This window comes from Tamandua tetradactyla, chromosome 12 (genome assembly GCF_023851605.1).
Source record: "Tamandua tetradactyla isolate mTamTet1 chromosome 12, mTamTet1.pri, whole genome shotgun sequence".
In the NCBI taxonomy this organism is placed as follows: domain Eukaryota; kingdom Metazoa; phylum Chordata; class Mammalia; order Pilosa; family Myrmecophagidae; genus Tamandua; species Tamandua tetradactyla.
Genome location: NC_135338.1, coordinates 13,196,124 through 13,202,579, shown reverse-complemented (window position 1 = coordinate 13,202,579; position 6,456 = coordinate 13,196,124). Strand labels below are relative to the sequence as shown.

The 6,456-nt window shown below is 38.8% G+C and overlaps 1 long non-coding RNA gene across 1 annotated transcript; it reads right to left on the bottom strand.

Moving 5' to 3' along the window:
* Window positions 1-2,269: 2,269 nt before the first annotated feature.
* On the bottom strand, window positions 2,270-6,008 carry LOC143651223 (uncharacterized). The gene is made up of 3 exons (XR_013159921.1): window positions 5,841-6,008; window positions 3,841-3,968; window positions 2,270-2,378 (listed from the first exon to the last, which is right to left on the bottom strand). It is a non-coding gene; the product is annotated as an uncharacterized LOC143651223 (long non-coding RNA).
* Between the last annotated feature and the right edge of the window lie 448 nt (window positions 6,009-6,456).

Genomic DNA, 6,456 nt, shown 5'->3' with positions numbered 1-6,456 from the left:
CAACTTCATTCACCAGCTCACCCTGGGAAAAGCTTCTCCAGTGTGGGTGTGGGTGGCACTGCTTCCTGCAGGTGTCCCTGGCACATGTGCCAAGTGACTTCATGGTGTAGGCAGAGACACTGGATTTGCTCCCTATCCGTATCCATTTTGTGACCTATTTTGTTTATTTTTTTTCTTTACGATGTGATGTCACAACTGGTGCTGTTGTTTTAAGAAATGACAAATAAACATTTGTATTTGGGTGCCATCTTTTCTCCAAGATGTTTTATATTCATGTGCACATTGACAGTTACCAATCATTTTTGCAGATTTTGAAATTAACACTCAGTAAGCTGATTTGCTAAAAGATATGCAAATTATGGCAGAGACTGGGTAGAGTTGAACATATTGTTTTGGTTTCTTAGCTGCTAAAACAAATGCCATACCTTGAGACAATGAATGTGGAATGGCCTAGCAACTTCTGTCCAGGTAATAGCCACGAGGTCTTAGGAACGAGTGCACCAAGGGTGTTGGGTTAGTGGGGAGAGGGGAATGAGCAGAGGGAAGAAAGCAGGAGAGGAGGAATTTAAGGTTAATATCTCAAAATATTATCCCACCACACCAATCTTAATGGGTCCACATTTAATCTTTGGCTGTGGGCACAAGGCAGCACTAATGAACCTGTAAACTATTTTGATGTTTTCATTTTAAAGATACAGCTAAGATAAGAGGTTGTTTTCCAAAGTCCAATTGCTATCCATATTAATAGCAAAATTGTAAAGGTGGTTATGTTGTTTTGTGCCTCTATTTTCCTTTCCTTTTCTCTTTTTTCTGTCTGTTAGTGTTGCTTCCTCCCTACGATGCTTCTGTTATCATGGTCTTTTCTGCTCCAGAGGAAAAAATTGAGATTGATTAATTCATACTAAAATTCCCATCTATTCAAAGAAGACAGTAGGGATAGATTTTGTCTTGACACAAAGGAATGGATCACGACTAATAGAATTTAAGATAACTGTAGGGGGGAAATTTTTTAATGTTTCTCACTTCTGGAGTAATCACTATATAGCACAGGGTAAAGGAATGGACTGTCTCCCCCTTCTCTGAAAGGCTGGGACAAATCAGATAAAAGAAAGACAACTAAGGGCTTCCCCCGAGGCGAAGGGGCCTGGGAGTGCGTATAAATGGCCATAAGGGATGGAGACCAGAGCTGCCGTTGGGAGGAACCAACCAAAGACTGCCATCCAGCTCAGCTGGTACATTGGAGTGTTAGAACATGTTGAGAAGTAGGGAGAGGGCTCATGTTTCCCCAGGTAAGGTCTAAAACATGGGATGGGAAGGAAAATTGCTTTATGTGGTGCTTGGCATGTGCTGTGGACTTAAAGATACTGAGCTGGAGTGGTTAGAGGCTTATGATGTTAAAATAAGGAAAGGGGTCTCTCTTTGTTTCCCCCCAAAACTTGCTGGTATGCACATGTATTATTTCTTTCCTTCTGAAATATAATATGAATTCATTTTCAAGAGTAGCTTTTTGGCATATGCCTAACATACCAAGCAAAGTACATCTTAAAATAATGACTTTCAGATATAGCTTCTTATTACTTATATCCTCAATGCAAAAGTTTTAAGGAGTCTTAGCTTTATGATCTTCCAGCATAGTTAGATCTTTTGATTCAGCAAAGTGGACCAGGGCGCATACAAAAGGAATAACCTGGAATATTCTCAGACTCTACAGACTTAACTCCACTGTCCTAACTGAAGTATCCAGTTCAAGTTTTCTTATGTGATTTAGCTTGTCTAATTGCACCTGTATCTGTATGGTTAACCCTCCAGCTGATTGGCCAGTTATGATTCTGGACCTTGGCACCATTCTCTTGCCTTCCTGTTGCTGGTCTTTGCTCTCGACCAGATACTAGATGCATGCGCCAAATCCTAAAACCTGTCCTTGGTAGGCTATTGCCCAGACATGATGACCTTGCTTAGAGCTGTGGTGGAGGCTAGGAGTGGGAGTAGAACCCAAACAAGGACATTTAAGCTATAATCTAATTTTCCCACTTGTCATTTATTGAAGGAGATACTATATTTCAGATACTAAATGCAAATCCATAACTTCCTTTCAGTGAGCTTATTTATAGTCCTACATCACTGATGATTAGTTACTTGAAATAAATAATTTCCTGCACTTCCATTTTTATAGGTGATAAATTAGCAGAACACACTTTCAGAATCAGATTTTTTTTTAACTTTTTTATTGTATGATATATATACAAAGCAAAGAAAGAAAAAAGCAAGTTTTCAAAGCACTCTTCAACACGTAGTTACAGGACAGATCCCAGAGTTTGTCATGGGGTATGATATATCATCTCAGATTTTCCCTTTTAGCTGCTCCAGCACACTGGAGGCTAGAAGGAATAAATATTTTTTTTATCATCGCAATATATTTTTTTGTGAAAAATAACATACATACAAAAAAAAGCAATAAATTTCAAAGCACAGTACGACAATTAGTTGTAGAACAGATTTCAGAATTTGGTATGGGTTACAATTACACAATTTTAGGCTTTTACTTCTAGCTGTTCTAAGATACTGAAGTCTAAAAGAAATATCAATATAATGATTCAGCAGTCATACTCATTTGTTAAACCCTACGTTCTCTGCAGAATTAGATGCTTCTTAAGAATTATTAGCAAAAAAGATTATTGACTGAAGGTTATCAAAGCTTGCTTGAGATTCTTTTGAGGTAAAAGGAGAGTTGAGATGAATCAACTTCAGACCAAGAGAGAAATGGATGTCTTGAAACAAGTGCAAACATTATGCCTGACTTTGGATTTCGGAAAATGACGGGTACAAATGAGCTTCCAAATCCCTGATGGGTTGGCCATTTCTGAGAAAAACTTAAGGACAAAGTTCCATTGGAAAGTTTCACAATGGGACCCGTCTTACCCTGAACTCAACAGTGGGCAGCTTAGCTCAGTGGACAGAACCAGGGCTTTGGAGTCAGGAAGGCATGAGTTTGAATCCTGGCCCCCCCATTCACCAGCAGCATGACCCTGTGCAAATGACCAAGTCTTTCTCAGCTTTGATTTTCTTCAATCGTAAAAAGGGGATAGTAATGTTTATCTTTGGAGTTATTGTAATGACTAAATATATTAAATCCCTTGGTCAAAGAATGATTGCTCTTATTTCAATGAAGGAAGGTCAAATTCTAGTGACTCCCATAGCTGGCAGGCTCATGATCTCATCTGGACGAGAGTGCAAAGACATTCCTGGGTTTGAAAGCACAGCTCAGGATGGTTTGTGATTGTTAGCTTATTCCAGAGAGGCCTGTTTTCAGAATTCCCTTATTTTTGCTAACTAGAGACACATGCTAATGGAAACTGTCACTTTGTCATCTTTCCAGATCTCCTTAATCTCGCTGCTCCTCTCTGAACAGGGTTGTCAGGAAAGGCAAATCAAGAGCCCAGACAAGTAGGGACTGCAGCTTTGGCTTCACTCCCTTGTCCACTCATCATTTCCTCACGTAGAGATGTACCAGACACTCAGAACTGGCTTGGAGAAGCTGGCTGGAGGAGCTCAGATATTTGAATTGTATGATGTCTCCATAGATTAGTTTGAAGGAGTGGATTATATGTTGGTACGACAAATACAAGTGTGGTCATGGCCAGAATTAAACACAATTTTAATCTGCAATGTTGTAGTGTAAGCAACAAGGGGGTCCTGGGAAAATGTTCTGGACTTTTAAAATTCTTCTCAAAGGTATTTGTAGAACTTCTGGGTTTTATTGCTGACATAGCATCTCATTTTCTTTTGATGAGTTCTCATTTCCTTATTTAAATATCAATTTATTTTAAAATACAAGTTTACCTCCCACTGGTGACCAGCGATTTCATAAGGACAGGACTGGAAATAGGAATGAGATTAGTTTTCACTTCGTGTCTTCTGCTGCCTTTCGGTCAGTCATATATGAATACTTTGTTCTTTCAGGGCCTTAACTGCCACAAGTCAAGCAACAGAAAATATTAGAATCACTGTCACCACAGAATGACCATCATTCAACTTATTGTCATAAACTCACCACAGCATGATGCCGAGACAAGGCAAGTGGGCAGAGTAACAGCCCATGAGCGAAGGTTGCTTGACACATGGAGAATTTCACAGAGCCCTCTAGACCCCTGGACAAATCTTCTCATGGGAACTTCGTAGGATATTAATTTGCCACAAGGGTAGATTATATAGAGAGGCCTGAGATTTCATTATATTCTACAGGTAATTTAATTACTACATATATATCTTTATCTCCTTACCTTTAAGGACTTCAAAAACAAAAACAAAAAAACCATAAGAGGCACTGTACTATAATTCAGTTGTTTCTAGATATTTGCATTTCATGAATCAATTAAATTGAAAAAAAAAATGGAAAGACTAATTGTTCTAGTTTACCAGCTTCTGGATTACAGCACACCAGAGATAGATTGGCTTTTAATAAAAGGGATTTATTTCATTAGTTCTTCAGAGGAAAGGCAGCTAACTTTCAACTGAGGTTCTTTCTTACATGGGAAGGCACAGAATGGTCTCTGCTGGCCTTCTCTCCAGACCTCTGGGTTCCAACAACTTTCCCCAGGGTGATTCCTTTCTACATCTCCAAAGGCCCAGGCTGAGCTGTGAGTGCTGAGATGAGACATGCTGAGCTGCTTGGGCTGTGCCACATTGAGCTCTCTCATTTAAGCACCAGCCAATTAACTCAAACGTCATTCATTACAGCAGGCATGCCTCCTAGCCGACTGCAGATGTAATCAGCAACAGATGAGGTTCACGTACCATTGGCTCATGTCCACAGCAACAGAACTAGGCACGTTCACCTGGCCAAGTTGACAACTGAATCTAATTACCACACTAATATAAGGTTGCCAACTCTTAATTCTTTCAAACAGGAAACTTAAAAATAGGATTTACTACAAACTAATGTTATCATTTCATAGAAGAGAGACATTTGAATATCGAAATAATACAGAGGACATGATTTCAGAATAAAGAATGATCTTTCAAATTGAATAATAGTGGCTAACATTTATTGAGCACTTAATACATACAAAGTGCTTTTCAAAACCACTTAAATGTTCTATTTTCCTCAAAATGCTTTTTTGAGGTGGATGCTGTTATTATTTCTACTTACTGATGAGGACCTTGAGGTACAAAAATGTTTTTGTGTATCTAGTAACACAGTAATGACAGAGTTTGGATTTAATTCTCCAAAGTCCATGTTTTTAAAAAGCATGTGGTAAGCCTTATTAAGGCCCTGCATATATTTACTTTCACCAAACATAGATATTTAATAACTTACTTTTTAAATTTGGATATCAGGTAAAAATGTGGTCACAGATCTGCTCCAGTCTGAAAACCAGGGACTCCCCCAAAGAAGGGACAAGAGGTAGGTAGTGGGAGGCAGGAGTGGGCCTGAGACTTACTCAATGGGTTCCAAGTTCAGATTTTTGACATTATCTTTCAAATATTGTAATACATACAGATACTGTGAGACACCAACTGGTTTAATAAGATGACCAAAACATGTCATCCATCAAACATCATCAATATGAATTGAGTTTTTTCAAAGTAAATTTTATAATTATCTTGTGAAAAACACTGTTCTTCAGGCACTGAAACTATATTGTTAGGGAGAGAGTACTTATTTCCTACCCCTCAGGTCTCCATAGAGGAAGGGAAAGGCATGCCAGGACCCCCTGTGTCTTCTGCCGGCCTCACTCCCTGTCCTTAAGGGGGAAGGAATGATTTACGTTAATTGGTGAACTGGCTCGGCTCAGTGCTTTCTGATTTGTCCCTAGGATGTCAGCATCCTCTATACTTACCCGTGATTGGCCTACTGTATAGGCAGCTCTGCCCGGTAAAGGGGAGGCCTGCTGGGTAGGAGTAAATTCAATCCAGGAAGGTATGCTAGTAAGCCTTTTCGATAATAAGCTTTACCTGTTATACAGTTAACGTTTTGGAATTTATTTTTCTGCTTCCTATGTTTTATTAATTACTTGGTTGGAAACTTTGGAAGGGAAGAAAGATATTGAGTCTCTAAATTCCAGAACTCTACAGCATCATACAATTAAGAATGGGATTTGAAAGGAAACGTAACAGGTCATTTGGAACCACATCTAAGCTAAAGTCCTCTACAGAATAATCATTCTTAACATTTTCCTTATCACTTACTATGTGACAGGCCCCAGACTTCAAGTCTATTGCATGAACGATCTCATTTAATTCTGACAATCCTATGATATGAGTACTATTGATATTACCATTTTACTAATTAGAAACTTGAAGCTTGGAGAGGCTAAATAATATGCCCAAGATTACGGAATGATTTAGTTGCAGAGCCTCATTGAGGGGTGAACAAAACAGATCCCTTCCCAGCTCTGTATGGAGAAGAAGGACATTAACAATTCATCAAATAAATAATTGATGATAGTTGTGACA